Raw genomic sequence first — 18297 nt, forward strand, 5'->3', positions numbered from 1 at the left:
TTTCTCTCAGCAATATTTCGATGTGTTCGTATAGGTCGCACACATCTGTCAGATTTATCTATAAGAATTTCATGTTTTGATGCTATAGCAAATTTTATTACTTACATTCCAATTGTTGTTCTTAGTATATAGAAATACTATTGTGGTTTTTTTTTTTTTTTTTTTTTTTTGCGGTACTGGGGATGGAACTCAGGGCCTTGTGCTTGTGAGGCAAGCACTCTACCAGCTGAGCTATCTCCCCAGCCCTATTGTTTTTTATATTGATAATGTATCCTGTAATTTTACAAAACCCAAAGATTCTAATAGCTTTTCTTGGTATATTCCATTGGATTTCACATAGATTATGACACTGAATTGCGACAGTTTTGATTCTTATTTCTTTTCATTGCTTTATTGCTCATACTTAATTAAATAAAATGACAAGTTTCCTTCATTTCCATTCTCACTGTGTCTTCAATCCTTTCCTCTAACCTCACCAGAAGAAGTTTTCCTCTTTTTATCCAAGACTGACTTTTCCTTGGGCTTGAAAAGCATTTGGAAAGAACACTCAAACAAGACATGGAAATGGAATGGATGGGAAAATATTAAGGGAAGCATCCTAGGTGAGGTCCTGGGTCTAATAAATAGGAGGGATAATGCACTCAATCACTGAGCCCTATTTTGTATTTTAGAGACAGGTTCTCACTGAGTTGCTTAGAAACTTGCCTATGAATTTAGTTTATATAATAGATTTAATATGATTGTGGTTATGTATATGCCTTTTGTGGCTTTTTTCTTGACTGAGCTTTTTCAGTTATTGCCTTTCAAGGAATTTGTCCATTTCATTAAGTGGTCAAATTTATTGATGTACATTTTTCCATATTATTTCCTTATTCTAAAATAAGTGTAGAACCTTTAGTGATGTTACTTCTGTCATTGCTGATCTGGCTGTATTTGTGTCTTTTCTTTTTCCCAATAAATCTGGTTTGAGGTTTGCAAATTTTATTGATCTTTACAAGGGATCAGCTTTTGTTTTCCCTGATTTCTCTATATAATTCGTCTGTTTTCTACTTTATTTCTACTCTAATGTTTATCATTTCCTTTCTTCTGTTTACTTTGGATTTCATTGTTCTTATTGTGGTTTTTTTTGTTTTTTTTGTTTTTTTTTTGGAAGAGATCTTCAGTTTCATGTATTGAATCAAAATCCCAAAGTAGACATTTAGATAATGGAACGTACAGATGCAGTGTGGTTCCATGGTTGGTTCATCAGCTCAATGATACAATCCATGTGCTAAATGTTATCCATCTCTGCAGTGCATTCTGCCAGACTTAGCATATCATCCAAACATAAGTCTGTACTTCCAAAAAAGCATGCAGTATTTCTAGATTGCAGGGAGACAAGATCACGACCACATTGCTCTGAAAGAGAGGAAGGCATTCTCCTCCCCCAAATCTCATTTTTTTTTAAATTTATTTTTATGGTAAACAAGGGATACATCTTGTTTCTGTTTGTACATGAAATAGAGGCCTACCATTTGTGTAATCATACATTTACCTAGGGTAATAGTTTTTGACTCATTCTGTTATTTTTTTTCCTTCCCCCCACCCCTCCCACCACTCTTTTCCCTCTATAGAGTCCCTTCTTCCTCCAGTCTTGCCCCCCTCCCACCCACCCCCATTATGTGTCATCATTTGCTTATCAGCTAGATCATTCGTCCTTTGGTTTTTGAGATTGGCTTATCTCACTTAGCATGATATTCTCCAATTTCATCCATTTGCCTGCAAATGCCATAATTTTATCATTCTTTATGGCCAAGTAATATTCCATTGTATATATACCACAGTTTCTTTATCCATTCATCAATTGGAGGACATCTAGGTTGGTTCCACAATCTGGCTATTGTGAATTGAGCAGCTATGAACATTGTTGTGGCTGTATCTCTGTAGTATGCTGATTTTAAGTCCTTTGGGTATAGGCCAAGAAGTGGGATAGCTGGGTCAAATGGTGATTCCATTCCAAGCTTTCTAAGGAATCTCCACACTGCTTTCCAGAGTGGCTGGACTAATTTGCAGCCTCACCAGCAATGTATGAGTATACCATTTTCCCCACATCCTCGCCAACACCTATTGTTGCTTGTATTTCCTGATAATTGCCATTCTAATTGGGGTGAGATGGAATCTTAGGGTACTTCTGATTTGCATTTCTCTTATTACTAGAGATGTTGAACATTTTTTCCATATATCTGTTGATTGCTTGAAGATCTTCTACTGTGAAGTGTCTGTTCATATCCTTAGCCCATTTTTTGATTGGGTTATGTATTCTTCGTGTAGAGTTTTTTGAGTTCTTTATATATTCTGGAAATTAGTGCTCTATCTGAAGTATGAGTGGCAAAGATTTTCTTTCACTCTGTAGGCTTTCTCTTCGCATTGCTGATAGTTTCCTTTTCTGAGAGAAATATTTTTAGTTTGAATCTATCCCAGTTATTGATTCTTGCTTTTATTTCTTATGCTATGGGAATCCTGTTAAGGAAGTCTGATCCTAAGCCAACATGTTGAAGATTTGGACCTATTTTTTCTTCCATAAGATGAAGGGTATCTGGTCTTATTCCAAGGTCCATGATCCATTTTGAGTTGAGTTTTGTGCAGGGTGAGAGTTAGGGAGTTTAGTTTCATTCTGTTGCATATAGATTTCCAGTTTTCCCAGCATCATTTGTTGAAGAGGCTATCTTTTCTCCTTTGCATATTCTTGGCCCCTTTGTCTAGTATGAGAAAATTGTATTTATTTGGGTTTGTGTCCATGTCCTCTGTTCTTTACCATTGATCTACCTGTTTATTTTGGTGCCAATACTATGCCATTTTTGTTACTATTGCTTTGTAGTATAGTTGAAGTTCTGGTATTGCAATACCCCCTGCTTCACTCTTCCTACTAAGGATTGCTTTAGCTATTCTGTGTTTCTTATTTTTCCAGATGAATTTCATGATGGCTTGCTCTATTTCTGTGAGGTACGTCATCAGGATTTTAATTGGAATTGCATTGAATCTGTATAGCACTTTAGGTAGTATGGCCATTTGACAATATTAATTCTGCCTATCCAAGAACATGGGAGATCTTTCCGTCTTTTAAGGTCTTTTTAATTGCTTTCTTTAGTGTTCTGTAGTTCTCATTGTAGAGGTCTTTCACCTCTTTTGTGAGAATGATTCCCAAGTATTTTATTTTTTTTGATGCTAGTGTGAATGGGGTAGTTTTCCTAACCTCTCTTTCTGAAGATTCATCACTTATGAATAAAAATGCATTGGATTTATGAGCATTGATCTTATATCCTGCTACTTTACTGAATTCACTTGTGAGTTCTAAAAGTTTTCTGGTGGAATTTCCCGGTTCCTCTTAATATATAATCATGTCATCAGCAAATAGGGATAGTTTGAGTTCTTCTTTTCCTATTCGTATCCCTTTAATTTCCTTGGTCTGTCTAATTGCTCTGGCTAGAGTTCAAGGACAGTGTTGAATAGAAGTGGTGAAAGGGGGCATCCCTGCCTTGTTCCAGTTTTTAGGGGGAATGTTTTCAGTTTTTCACCATTTAGAATGATATTGGCCATGGGCTTAGCATAGATGGCCTTTACAATGTTAAGGAATATTCCCACTATCCCTATTTCTTCTAGTGTTTTGAGCATGAAGGGATACTGTATTTTATCAAATGCTTTTTCTGCATCTGTCGAAATAATCATGTGATTCTTGACTTTAAAGTCTGTTGATATGATGAATGACATTTATTGATTTCCCCATGTTGAACCACCTTGCATCCCTGGGATAAAACCCACTTGATCGTGGTGCACTATCTTTTTAATATATTTTTGTATGCGATTTGCTAAAATTTTGTTGAGAATTTTTGCATCAATGTTCATTAAGGGTATTGGTCTGAAATTTTCTTTCCTCGATTTGTCTCTGTCTAGTTTAGGTATCAGGGTGATATTGGCTTCATAGAATGAGTTTGGGAGGGTTCCCTTCTCTTCTATTTCATGAAATACTTTGAGAAGTATTGGAATAAGCTCTTCTTTAAAGGTTTTGTAGAACTCAGCTGAGAACCCATCTGGTCCCGTACTTTTCTTTGTTGGTAGGCTTTTGATGACTTCTATTTCATTACTTGAAATTGACCTATTTAAATTGTGTATGTCCTCCTTGTTCAGTTTAGGTAATTCATATGTCTGTAGAAACCTGTTGATGTCTTCGAAATTTTCTATTTTGTTGGAATAGACATTTTCAAAATAGCTTCTAATTATGTTTTGTATTTCACTCGTGTCTGTTGTGATATTTCCTTTTTCATTCTGAATTTTAGTAATTTGAGTTTTTTCTCTCCTTCTCTTTGTTAGTGTGACTAGGGTTTATCAATTTTGTTTATTTTTTCAAAGAACTGAAGCCAGAATTGGGGACAGGTAGTTAGTGTAGAAATAGGGGATCAGGTCAAATGAAGGAAAGGAAGGCCATGAAAGATATCTGCCTCTGGAAGGTGGAGACTGGCCCTGGGAGAATGGAATGTCAAAGATCTTCGGAACCCATTGATTACCAAATTACTTACCTTTATCAAGGACTACAAGCAAGGAGATGCTAATTAATGCCCCTGGGGCCCTTTGCCTGGCTGAATTGCTTTGCCCCCCCCCCCCCCATCCACTTCTCACTTTTTATATCTCACCTGCAAAACCAGTCCTAGTCACTTAGGTAGGAAGGAGAGACAAGGGAGGAGAGAACTGGAGAACAAAAGAGACCTTAACCTATAAAAGATGTAGTTTGTGCTCACTTGGGACTTTAGAACATCAGCCATGGCCCCCTTCTCCCTCCCAGGAGAAGTCACCTTTAAATAAAACTTGCTTAATATGCTTGCCTTGGCATGCTTCTCTAGTGTTCAAACTTCAACATTAGAGGGAGCAGAACTCGTCACCAGTAAACGGTGGTGTCAGAACCAACTATTTATTTTGTTATTTTTTCTGTTGTTTCTTTTGTTTCAATTTCATTGATTTCAGCTCTGATTTTAACTATTTCCTGTTTTCTACTACTTCTGGTGTTGCGCTGTTCTTCTTTTTTTCTGGGGCTTTGAGCTGTAGTGTTGGGTCGTTTATTTGTTGATTTTTTTCTTCTTTTATTGAATGTGCTCCGTGAAATAAATTTTCCTCTAGAACTGCTTTCATAGTGTCCCAGAGATTTTGATATGATGTATCTTTGTTCTCGTTTACCTCTAAGAATTTTTTAATTTCCCCCCTGATGTCTTCTGTTATCCATTCATCATACAATAGCGTATTATTTAATCTCCAGGTGTTGGAGTAGTTTCTGTTTTTTACTCTGTCATTTACTTCTAATTTCAATCCATTATGATCTGATAGAATACAAGGTTAGTATCTCTATCTTCTTGTATTTGCTAACATTAACTTTGTGGCATAAAATATGGTCTATTTTAGAGTAGGATTCATGTACTGCTGAGAAGATGTATTTGCTCTTTGTTGGATGGTATATTCTATATATATCCTGTAATATAAAGCCGATACTCCGCCTCCCAACCACTTGTCAATCTGCGCTCTGCCCGCCTCTTACATCACAGGAATTTCCCGCTTACGCTGCCGCCATTTTCCTGCTTCCCACGTTATGTCCTAACGTGCTAGATAGCTATTGGTTCATCAGTCAGCTTGCAAGTATTCTCCTCCGCTACTGGTTCCTTCCAGCCTGGGAGATTCCAATATCTGGGAGAAGCGCACACGCTATCTTCCCTTTTTTTCCTTTCTTTTCACCCTGGAGCGACGTGTTAGTCGTCCGTATAATAAAGTCTCTTGCATGAGGCCTGTGTCTGTGGTGCATTTTTCTGGGAGCTATTGGCGAGCTGCAACTGAGACGAGCAAGCAGGCGGCAGTTCGCAGCGGTGGCTAGAATCGCCGCGGGTCCCAAGCTGAGCATTTTTTTTCCTTACATGTCCATTAAGTCTAAATTGTTAGTTGTGTTATTGAGATCTATGATTTCTTTGTTCAATTTTTGGAGGATCTGTCCAGTGGTGTGAGAGGTGTATTAAAATCACCTAGTATTATTGTGTTTTGGTCTATTTGATTTCTGGAATTGAGAAGGATTTGTTTGGCGTACATGGATGAGCCACTGTTTGGGGCATAGATATTTATGATATGTCTTGCTGATTTATGCTTCCTTAAGCAGTATAAAATGTCCTTCTTTATCCCTTCTGACTAACTTTGGCTTGAAGTTCACATTATCTGATATGAGGATGGATACTCTGGCTTTTTTGCTGAGTCCTTGTGCATGGTATGTTTTTTCCCATCTGTTCACCTTTAGTCTGTGGGTATCTCTATGAGATGAGTCTCTTGAAGGCAGCATATTGTTGGATCTTTCTTTTTAATCCAATCTGCCAGTCTATGTCTTTTGATTGATGAGTTCAGGCCATTAACATTCAGGGTTATTATTGAGATACGATTTGTATTCCCGGTCATTTGGCTCATTTTTGTTTTTTTGATATGAATTTCTTTCTCCTTTATTTGGTTGTTCCTTTAGGGTAGTTCCTCCCTTTGCTGATTTACATCGTTTTTCATCTCTTCCTCATGGAATACTTTGCTAAGAATGTTCTGTAGCGCTAGCTTTCTTTTTGTAAATTCTTTTTTTTTGTGTGGTGCTGGGGATTGAACCCAGGGCCTTGTGCTTGGGAGGCAAGCACTCTACCAACTGAGCTATTTCCACAGCCCTTTTTGTAAATTCTTTTAACTTTTGTTTATCATGGAAGGATTTTATTTCGTCGTCAAATCTAAAGGTAAGTTTTGCTGGGTATAAGATTCTTGATTGGCATCCATTTTCTTTCAGAGTTTGAAAAATGTTTTTCCAGGCCCTTCTAGCTTTTAGGGTCTGGGTTGAAAAAATATGCTGATATCCATATTGGTTTCCCCCTGAATGTAATTTGATTTTTTTCTCTCATGGCCTTTAAAATTCTGTCTTTATTTTGTATGTTAGGTATTTTCATTATAATGTGCCTTGGTGTGGGTCTATTGTAATTTTGTATATTTGGAGTACTATAAGCCTCCTGTATTTGATTTTTCATTTCATTCTTCAGATTTGAGAAATTTTCTGATATTATTTCATTGAATAGATTGTTCATTCCTTTGGTTTGTTTCTCTGTGCCTTTCTCAATCCCAATAATTCTTAAATTTGGCCTTTTCATGATATCCCATAATTCTTGTAGATTCTGTTCATGATTTCTTACCATCTTCTCTGTGGTCAACTTTGTTTTCAAGGTTAAGTATTTTTTCTTCAATGTCTGAGGTTCTGTCTTCCAGGTATTCTATCCTATTGGTTATGCTTTCTATGGAGTTTTTAATTTGGTTTATTGTTTCCTTCATTTCAAGGATTTCTGTTTGTTTGTTGTTTGTTTGTTTGTTTTTTCAGTATCTCTAACTCTTTATTGAAATGATATCTTGCTTCCCGTATTTGCTCTTTTAACTGTTGAGTGGTGTGATCTTTCAAAGCCTGCATTTGCTCTTTTACCTTATCATTTGCTTCTCTGATCATTTTAATTATGTTCATTCTGAACTCCCTTTCTGACATTTCTTCTGCCATAGTGTCATTGAATTTTATTGCTGTAGCATCTAGGTTTGTTTGGGACATTTTCTTCCCTTGTTTTCTCATATTGCTGAGGTATATACTCCTCTAGTAGTGAAACCCTGAGATATTGAAGATTTTCTCTATTGACTACTATTGTCCCTGTAGATTTCCAATAACTCACCTCCTAACCTTCAGTAGCCTGAAGTCTTGGAGGAACTTGATAATGCAGTGCTCCACAAGGAAGCTGCTCCTCTAGGGGTGTTGGCCTTCAGGTGGGGTATATTCCCTGTCAGTGGGCAGAGGCGCCTCCACTTGTTGACTGATGGTCAGCCAAAGGGGACTAGACTGCAGACTGGGGCACGTCTAATCTAGGCCTGTGTCTCTGGTTCTACTGCCCTGGTGTGAAAGCCTCGCCCAGCGGGGACAACTCACCCGGTGGGGAAGTTTCACTGGGCAGTTCTCCTCCAAGAAGTTCCCTTCGGTCCAGAACTACCGCCTGGACTGGGCAACCCTCCTCTGAGACATTCCCAGGGGTCTGGACCTACCACCTGGGTTGGGGAGCCTGGCCCTATGAGGGACTCCCTCTCTGTGCAGCCTTCCTCTGCTATGTTCCCTGGGGACCCGAGCTACTGTCTGGGCCAGGGATCCTCATCCTGCACCAAAGTCTCTTGCTGTGCGACCCTCCTCCGAGAAGCTACCTGCAGTCTGGTCCTGCTGCCCGGGCCTGGGACCCTCACTGCGCATCGAAGCCTCTCCCTATGTGGCCCTCCTCTGCAATGCTCCCAGTTAACTGGGTTCACAGCTCCAGTGGGGGAGTCTCACTGGGCCACTCTACTCCCCGAAGTTCCCTGCATTCCGGGACTACTCTCCCATCCGGGAAGCTCGCCCAGTGGGAGAGATTCACCCAGTGGCTCTGAGTTGGTTTCGAGTCTCTCTATACCTCCTCTTCTTGATGCCTGGGTCCTGTCAAAGGTCCTCTAGCCTCCTGTAGGTATCTCAGGAAGGGAACCACCCTTCCAAGGATGATGGCCACGCCCTCAGGAATAATTCAAAATTCCTGCGCCAGCCTATAAAGAAGCTGGGCAGCCCCAGCGAGGGTGCGCTGAGTCGGCACAGAGGCAATTGCAGTGTTCCTCAGCAGTAGCGGGGGCAGGCAGGCAGGCTCAGCAGTGGTGTCTGACCTCTGAGTGGTGGTTGGGTGAGGTCGCTCAGTGATGGCGTCCGACCTCGGTGTGGGGGTTGGGCGGGCTGCTTATTTTGGTTTCTTAACTGGGATTGTTGATTTGAGACTTTTTACATAGGTAATAGTATTTTTTTTTTTTTTTTGCTAAATATTGTCTTAACTATATCCCACAAATTTTAATATGTTTCATTTTAATTCTATTCAAAACTCTTTGTCTTTTTCTGTTCCATTCCATTTGGACTCATGAGACATTTAAATGTATAGTATTTAGTTTAAAATATTTGGAGATGTTTTGAGATACTTTTATTTTTGATTTATAATTTAATTTCATTGTGTTCAGAGAACATACTTTGGCTTACATCTCTTAAAATTTGATAGCTTTTTAATGGTCAAGAATATGAACTATATTCATAAGTATTTTGTGTGCATTTGAAAAGAAAGAATGTGTGTATTCTCCTATTATTGGGTGGAGTATTCTAAAAATATCACTTAGGGGGCTGGGGAGATAGCTCAGTTGGTAGAGTGCTTGCCTTGTAAGCACAAGGCCCTGAGTTCAATCCCCAGCACCCAAAAAAAAAAAAAATCACTTAGGTTGATAGTGTTGTTCAAGTCTCTATTTATCCTTGCAGGTTTTCTGTCTATTTGTCCTGTCAGTTATTGAGAATTGGGTGTTTACATTTCTGATTATAATCTTGGATTTGTTATTTCTACTTGTAGTTTTATCAATATTTGTTTTATGTATTTTGAAACTCTTTTATTAACTACATATACATTTAGGATAGTTAGATCCTCTCAATGAATTTATACCTTTATTACTATGAAATGGTTCACATATTCCCTGGTGAAATGTTTTGCTCTGAAATCTACTAAGTTGCATATTAATGCCAATTTCTTTTGAGTTGTGTTATTTTCGTATATGATTTTCTTTCCTTTCACATAACCCTCTTTGTACCTTTATTTGTAAAGCAGTTTGCTTGAAGATCTTTTAGGTTATACCTTACTTTGTTTTCTTTAATCAGAAGAGAAAAATCTCTGACTTTAACTGGGATGATTAGAACATTTGTATTTAATGTAATTATTGATATGATTTGGTTTAAATCTAGCATCTGCTGTTCATTTTCTATTTATACTATCTGTTCTTTGTTCCCATTTTCTTCTTTATTTTACATTGATATTTTGTAATTATTCCATTTTCTCTCCTTTGTTGACTTTTTATCTATTGCTCTTTTTAGTAGTATTTCAGCGCATATTTTAAGGTGCAGTATGTACATTTTTTACTTATCATGATCTACTTTCAATTTGTATTATACCACTCTACATATAGTATAGAAAATTTACAACAGCTTGCTCCAATTTCCCCTTGAAACTTTCGTATAATTGCCATACATTTTATTTTCAATTGCACCATACATCTTTTTTTTGTTTCTTTTTTGGGGGGGGGGCAGTACTGGGAATTGAACTCAGGAGCACTCAACCACTGAGCCCTACTTTGTAATTTAGAGACAGGGCCTTGCTGGGTTGCTTAGGACCTTGCTGTTGCTGAGGCTGGCTTTGAACTTGCAATCCTCCTATCTCAGTCTCCTGAGTCACTGGAATTACAGGCATAGACCACCATGCCCGGCTTGTGCATCCATGTGTGTGTGTGTGTGTATGTGTGTGTGTGTGTGTGTGTGTGTGTGTGTGTGTGTGTGTGTGAGAGAGAGAGAGAGAGAGAGAGAGAGAGAGAGAGAGAGAGAGACAGAGACAGACAGAGGGACAGAGGGAGAGGGAGAGTGTCTCTTACTGTGTTGTCCAGGCTGGACTCAAACTTCTGGACACAAGTGATCCCCTGCCATAAACTGTCAAGTAGCTGGGACTTCAGGCATGTGACACCTTGTCTGACCAACTTTTACATATATTTAAAACCTCACAGTGCATTGTTATTATTTGTGTTTTAGTCAATTGTTTTTAAAAGAAATTTAAATGTAAATATATGATAAATCTTTTTGTATTTCCCTACATAATTATCATTTCCAGTATTCTTTGTGTCTTTATGTTGCTCCAGACTTTCATCTGGTTTCGCTCTCTCTCTCTCTCTCTCTCTCTCTCTCTCTCTATATATATATATATATATATATATGTATGTATACATATGTGTGTGTGTGTATAATTTTTCAAACTTAAAAATTTTTGACTGATATTTTTAAAAAATTTTTAATATATGTATATAGGGTAATGTCTGTCTCATTCTACCTTCCTTCCTGTCCCTACTGCCCCATCCCTCCCCTCACTTCCTTCTGCATAATCTGAAGTTCTTTATTCTTCCCTACCCACCCCCTACTGTGGATCAGCATCTGCTTATCAGAGAAAACATTTGGTATTTGGTTTTTGGGATTGGTTTATTTCACTTAGCATGATATTCTCTAGTTCCATTCATTTACCTGCAAATGCCATAATTTTGTTCTTCTTTAAGGCTGAGTAATGTTCCATTGTGTATATGTACCAGAGTTTCTTTATCCATTCATCTGTTGAAGGACATCCAGGTTGGTTCCACAGTTTAGCTATTGTGAATTGAACTGCTATAAAAGTGATGTGGTTGCATCACTGTAGTATGCTGATTTTAAGTCCTTTGGGTATAGACCAAAGAGTAGGATAGCTGGGTCAAATGGTGGTTTTCTAAGGAATCTCTATACTGCTTTCTAAAGTGGTTATATCAATCTGCAGTCCCGCCAACAGTGTTTGAGTGTACTTTTTTCCCCATATCCTTGCCAACACTTACTTTGGCTTATATTCTTGACAATTGCCATTCTGACCGGAGTGAGATAAAATCCTAGAGTAGTTTTGATTTGCATTTCTCTAATTGCTAAAAATGTTGAACATTTTTTCATATGTTTGTTGATTGATTGTATTTCTTCTGTAAAGTGTCTGTTTAGTTCCTTAGCCCATTTATTGATTGGGTTATTTGGTTTTTGGTATTAAGTTTTTTGAGTTCTTTATGTATCTTGGAGATTAGTGCTCTATTGGAGGTATGTGAGGTAAAGATTTTTTCCCATTCTGTAGGCTCTTTCTTCAAATTGTTGATTGTTTCTTTGCTGAGAAGATTTTTAGTTTGAATCCATCCCATTTATTGATTCTTAATTTTACTTCTTGTATTTTAGGAGTCTTGTTAAGGAAGTCAAGTCCTAAACTGACATGATGAAGATTTGGGTCTACTTTTTCTTCTATTAGGTGCAGGGTCTCTGGTCTAATTCTAGGTCCTTGATCCATTTTGAGTTGAGTTTTGTGCAGGGTGAGAAATAGGGATTTAATTTCATTTTGCTGCATATGGATTTCCAGTTTTCCCAGCATCATTTGTTGAAGAGGCTATCTTTTCTCCAGTGCATGTTTTTGGCACCTTTGTCTAATATGAGACAACCGTATTTATGTGGGTTTGTCTCTGTGTCTTCTATTCTGTACCATTGGTCTACTTGCCCATTTTGGTGCTAATATCATGGCATTTTTGTTACTGTAGCTCTGCAGTGTAGTTTAAGTTTTGGTATTGTGATACTTCCTGCTTCACTCTTCTTGCTAAGGATTGCTTTGGCTATTCTGGGTCTCTTAGTTTTCCAAATGAATTTCATAATTGCTTTTTCTATTTCCATGAGGAATGACATTGGGATTTTAATAGGAATTACATTGAATCTGTATAGCATTTTTGGTAGTATGACCATTTTGACAATATTAATTCAGCCTATCCAAAAACATGGAAGATCTTTCCATTTTCTAAGATCTTCTTTAATTTCTTTCTTTAGTGTTCTGTAGTTTTCATTGTAGAGGTCTTTCACCTCTTTTGTTAGATTGATTCCCAAATATTTTATTTTTGTTGAGGCTATTGTGAATGGGATAGTTTTCCTAATGTCTCTTGTAGTGGAATTGTCTCTTGTGTATAGAAATGCATTTGATTTATGGGAATTGATTTTATATCCCGCTACTTTTCTGAATTCATTTATGCGTTCTAAAAGTTTTCCAATGGAATTTTTTGGACCTTCTAAATATAGAATCATGTCGTCCTCAAATAGTGATACTTTTGAGTTCTTCTTTTCCTATTCATATCCCTTTAATTTCTTTGGTCTGTCTGACTACTCTGGCTAGAGATTCAAGGACAATGTGAATAGAAATGGTGAAAGAGGGCATTGCTGTCTTGTTCTAGTTTTTAGAGGGAATGCTTTCAATTTTTCTCCATTTAGGATGATGTTGGTCTGGGGCTTAGCATAGATAGCTTTTAGGATATTGAGGTATATTCCTACTATCCCTGTTTTTTCTAGTGTTTTGAACATGAAGAGTTGCTATACTTTGTCAAATGCTTTTTCTGTATCTATTGAGATAACCATGTGATCCTTGTCTTTAAGTCTGTTGATGTGATATATTACATTTATTGATTTCCATATTTGAACCATATTTGAACCAGGGATGAATCCCACTTGATCATGGTACACTATTTTTAAAAATATATATTTTGTATGCAATTTGCCAGAATTTTATTGAGAATTTTTGTGTCTATGTTCATCAGGGGTATTGGTCTGAAGTTTTCTTTCCTTGATGTGTCTTTGTCTGGTTTTGGTATAAGGGTGATACTAACCTCATAGAATGAATTTGGAAGGGTCCTTCCTTTTCTATTTCATGGAATACTTTGAGGAGTATTGGTGTTTCTTCTTTGAAGGTCTTATAGAACTCGGTTGAGAACCCATCTTGTCCTGGGCTCTTCTTGGTTGGTAGGCTTTTGATGGTGTCTTATTTCATTGTTTGAAATTCATCTATTTAAATTGTGTATGTCCACCTGCGTCGGTTTGGGTAGATCATATGTTTCTAGGAATTTGTCAATGTCTTTGAGTTTTTCTATTGTATTTGAGTATAAATTTTCAAAATAGTTTCTCATTATCTTCTGTATTTCACTAGTGTCCGTTGTGTCATTTTTCACTCTTGAGCTTTACAATTCTTACAGTGCAGGTGTGATATATACTTTACTTTTTGTATATCTGAAAATGTTATTTTTCTTTAATGTTTGAAAGACATTTTCACAGGATATAGAATTCTGGACTAACCTTTCTTTCAATCTTTTATGGGTCCTAGTCCACTCTTTCCTTGCTTGCATTGTTTCCAACAAGAAATCTACTATTATCTTTGTTCCTAATTACGTAATGTGTGATTTTTTTCCTTCTACCTGCCTTTAAGATGTTTTCTTCTTTCCTATTTTAAAGCAATTGTTGTTGATATACTCTGGTAGTTTTGTTCATCATTTTTTCAGTTTGAGCTTCATTGGTTCATGAATCTATGGGTTTATAATTTTCATTAAATTTTGGAATATTTTGGTTATTATTTCCTCATTATTTCTCTCTGTCTTTCCTTTGTGAGTTGTAAGTGCACATATAGTAGATAGCTTGGAGTAATCCAACAGCTTAATTATGATCTATTGTTTTCTTTAATTTTTCATTTGTGTTTCATTTTGTATCATTTTTATTGCTCTATTGTTAAACTCACTTTTCTTCTACACGCTTACTCTGCTGTTTATATTTTCCATTTTGCACATTATAGTTTTCCTCTCTGAAACAGAAATAGCAAAGTAGAACTGTCTTTATCATCTTAACGAAAAAAATAAACCTGTGGATATTGACCCAGAAATGATAAATATGACAATTAACATGTGTAGACAAGTATATCAAAGAAAATTTAGGAAAAGATATTTTCCCACTTCTTTGAATTCCTGATAATTATTTATTTTACAGTCAACATTGTAAATTTTACCTTCTTGAGATTTGGATATTTGTGCATTCCTCTATATATTCTGGAACTTGTTAAGTTTCTTGGAAACAGTTTGATCCTTATAGATCTTGCTTGTATGCTTTAAAAGAAGCAACTTTTAATCTAAGGTTTTTTTCCTCAACGTTAAGCACAACCTTCATGAGGAGTTTTCTTTCCTTGCTCTCAAAGAGACTTAAAATAGAAAAGACCTGGACTGGCATATATCTAAATGCAAAAACTATATGCAATATATTGAATGTACCTTATTCAAAATACTCAGAACCAGAAATGTTTCAGATTTTGGATTTTTAATATTTGTATATACACAATGAGTTATTTTGGAAATAGGACCCAAGTCTCAAAAGGAAATTTGTTTTTCACATATAATTTATACATATGGCCTAAAGGTAATTTTATACATTTTTTAAAATACTTTTCTACATGAAGCAATTTCATGGTATGAAATTATCCAATGGTAGTGTCATGTTTGTGCTCAAAAAGTTTCAGACTTTGGAGCATTTCAGATTTCATGTTTTTGATAACTAGGGATGTTCAACCGGTATTTCATATGATCCAGTGGAGTCTATTTTATAAAATTTGGCAAAATGAAAGGTCTATTGAATTAATAATCTGGAGAATTGAATTCAAACCATATGGGCAGAAATTGGGCAAGATGTGTAACCACCCTAGTCCTCAGGGTGCCTTGCACAAATCCAGCTTTAATAATTGTACCTGGTTTTTTACATATATTATGTTATTTAATAAAGCAATAATTCATGTTAATAATGATGTTTAATTTAAAATTCTGGGCCTCTGAGAAAATAAAGCAAATAAAACCCATTTAATCCTCAAAGAGTTAGTCTATTATTTTTAGGATTTCTAGACAGAACAATAATAGAGTAAATTATGTCCTCTCTGACATCAGTTTAATGCATCTGTTTATTATAAAAGTAATGCTAATTTGGGGCAATGTAAAAATATATATTAAAAATTGTTAATTTGTAGCAGGCATTGAGAAAATACAACTATGAGGAAAGAAGACAAAACCCCTGCTATTGTGGAGTTTTAGGTTCTAATGCAGGATGATGGACAGTACTATACCATATGTATAGTATATTTTGAAGCAACCATACGATCAAGTTCAAATTAGTGAGATGTTTGTGGAAGTGATTGACACCACTTCCTGATCTGCATTAAAATATTTCCCATATATGATGTTCTCTTGCTCCCTGTTTGCTGGTTAGATGCCAGCTCTTAAGGAAGCCTTAGAAGACATGTGTTGAAGATGGTAGAGGCTCCATGAGCCTGAATCTCTTAATGATCTTCTGGATAGTACATCACACGTTGCACTCCTAAAATCATCCATTTCTGGGCTGGGGTTGTAGCTCTGTGGTAGTATGCTTGTCTAGCATATGTGAGGCACTGGGTTTGGTCAGCACCACATAAAAATAAATAGATAAAATAAAGATATGTGTCCATCTATAACTAAACAAAAAAAAAATTATCCACTTCTCAGCTCCTTGTCACTGCCAGTAATTGCATTAACATAGGAACAAAAAGAATTCAATGTATTTGATTAAGCCACAAAGATTTCAGGGTTTATGTCTTAAAACAGCTAAGGTTCCCTTAACTAATAAAATAAATAACATTCTTTATCAGGTTTGAGAGATACTCATCTACTTCTAGTTCACTGTGGATGACTTCAGAATCAGAAATTGGTTTTAAATTTATTTAATTTACCTATTTTGTATTTATTTTATCTTTTTATTTTCTCATATCTATCTGCCTATATTAAACTATCCTTCTATTTTGTGAGAGCAAAATTTTATTGGTGGGGGTTAAATTTGTCTTTTAACATATTTGAGTATGATTTTGCAGAATTGTGTTTAATATTTCTCCAACTATATTTATCAATGCTATCTTGTTTATTTCCTTTTTTTCCCCTTCTCTTACTATCTCCTTCCCTCTTCTATGCCCTCTTCCTCCCTTTCTCTGTTTTTGTGATCTATTGGTATCAGATGTACACCAAATTTGTCAAATAAGTTTTTTGCCCATTTTTTTGCTTATCAGAACTTTTTGTTTATCAGTTCTATCACATGATATTTTAAAAGAATTTATTGTTAAAACCATTTGGCCTTACAATCTTTTTATGTTTTCCCAGAAAAAATTACTCATTAAGATAGAATATTCTTTTTCTTATATTTGGGATTGCCTGTTGGTGAGATACAAATTTAGAGCATATGGTTACAAATGGCATAATCAAGATAAGGATTCCAGCAAACAGTTCTGTAAAGGTAACAATCTGTTTTTATAAATACATTTCTATGTAAGATTTCAAATATATATAAAAATAGAAAAGGATAATAAATGTTGAAATCCTCACCACTCATCTTTGTCAAATCTAAGCATTTTGTCTTTTTTTTCCTTTGTGATTTTAGTGGAATCACTGCTTTGGAACTGAATATTGATTTTGCTTTTTTGGTTAACCTCATATGTTTATTTTTAGTTTTTGGTGTTTCTGGAGATTAAACCCAAGGCCTTGTGTATACTAGGCAAATGCTCTTCCACTGAACTACATTTTAGCTACATTTGATGGAGTTATTTCTTATCATCTTGAATGTTTACTTTGAAAGTGTTATAATTTAATGATTTTTTAAAAAGGTAATTTTATATCAAAACAAGTTACATATGTGTACATACATATATACATACATACATATATAATACAAACTAATTATGAGCTTAGATGTGTAGGCTACATGCTAGTAACATTACTTTTCTTTTAGTTACTATATAGGTGATATAATAAACTCTTCAATAGTTCTGGTTCTTCTAAGCAAACAAAACCTGAATTCATACTCTGCCTTTTAAAAACAAATGAAACAAATCATCTAAATTTTGGCTCATCTGTGCAACTCTGGACAAGTTACTGTCCTAAATTTCTTCAGTTGTAAAATACGAAACTGAATAACGTTAACATTTTGGTATTGTTGTGTGCTTTGTTGTGAACAAAAAGCATTTAAGGTGCTTGGCTTAGCACCTATTGCATGGAATGAATTCAATACAAATAAACTATTATTTGATTTTCAGACTAGTCTTCCTTTATGTTTTGATCTTAAGCAAATTTAATTCTGTTCGTAAAATGATATGTCTTTACCTCCTATGTAGATGAGAACCTATTATATTTGCTCTTTTGAAAAAAGGGGAGGTGCCCAATTTGCTGTGTCTTCTCAAGTTTACTCCATCCTCCACCTTCCAAGTTTTCCTTTGGATCAGGTAAATGCCTGATTGGAGGGAGATGTGCCATGGAACTTGTATCACTTGACGTGGTCACACCACAGGCTGATAAAAGGAAACATACTAGTGAGTCTAGTCTTTTTTATTAGCAGAGAGAAAGGCATATGGTTACAGTGCACACAGTTTCTCTAACAAGTGAGGAGTGGCTCATTTTTCAGTCCTATTTAGTCATCATAAAGTCACTTAGGATTGCCAACTTCCCTACTCCCAAAATTAGGATGCTTGCTCTGTGTTTGATGATAACAGATCAGAGCTTCATCAACTTGAAAATGAACGAATAGTTCTTGACCTTTTATAACAAAGCAATGCTATTTTAAAATGAAATGAACATACAAAAATGATTCTATTGACAATGCATCTTTTCCTCTGTTAGGCACAGAGCTTTTGAAGTAATGGAAACGTGATGGCAAAATTTCCAGGGCATTTAGCTTTCAGTCATAGCACTTAGGGCAGATTACTGGTTGCTAAATATGAATATAAAAACACCTGACTCACTAAATTATTT

General features: G+C 35.9%; 1 non-coding gene across 1 annotated transcript; it reads right to left on the bottom strand.

Annotated features, from left to right (window-relative positions):
• Positions 1-6628: 6628 nt before the first annotated feature.
• Trnag-ccc (transfer RNA glycine (anticodon CCC)) lies at positions 6629-6700 on the bottom strand. The gene has a single exon. It is a non-coding gene; the product is annotated as a tRNA-Gly (tRNA).
• Between the last annotated feature and the right edge of the window lie 11597 nt (positions 6701-18297).

The sequence above is a fragment of the Sciurus carolinensis genome, chromosome 7 (assembly GCF_902686445.1).
Source record: "Sciurus carolinensis chromosome 7, mSciCar1.2, whole genome shotgun sequence".
Classification (NCBI taxonomy): domain Eukaryota; kingdom Metazoa; phylum Chordata; class Mammalia; order Rodentia; family Sciuridae; genus Sciurus; species Sciurus carolinensis.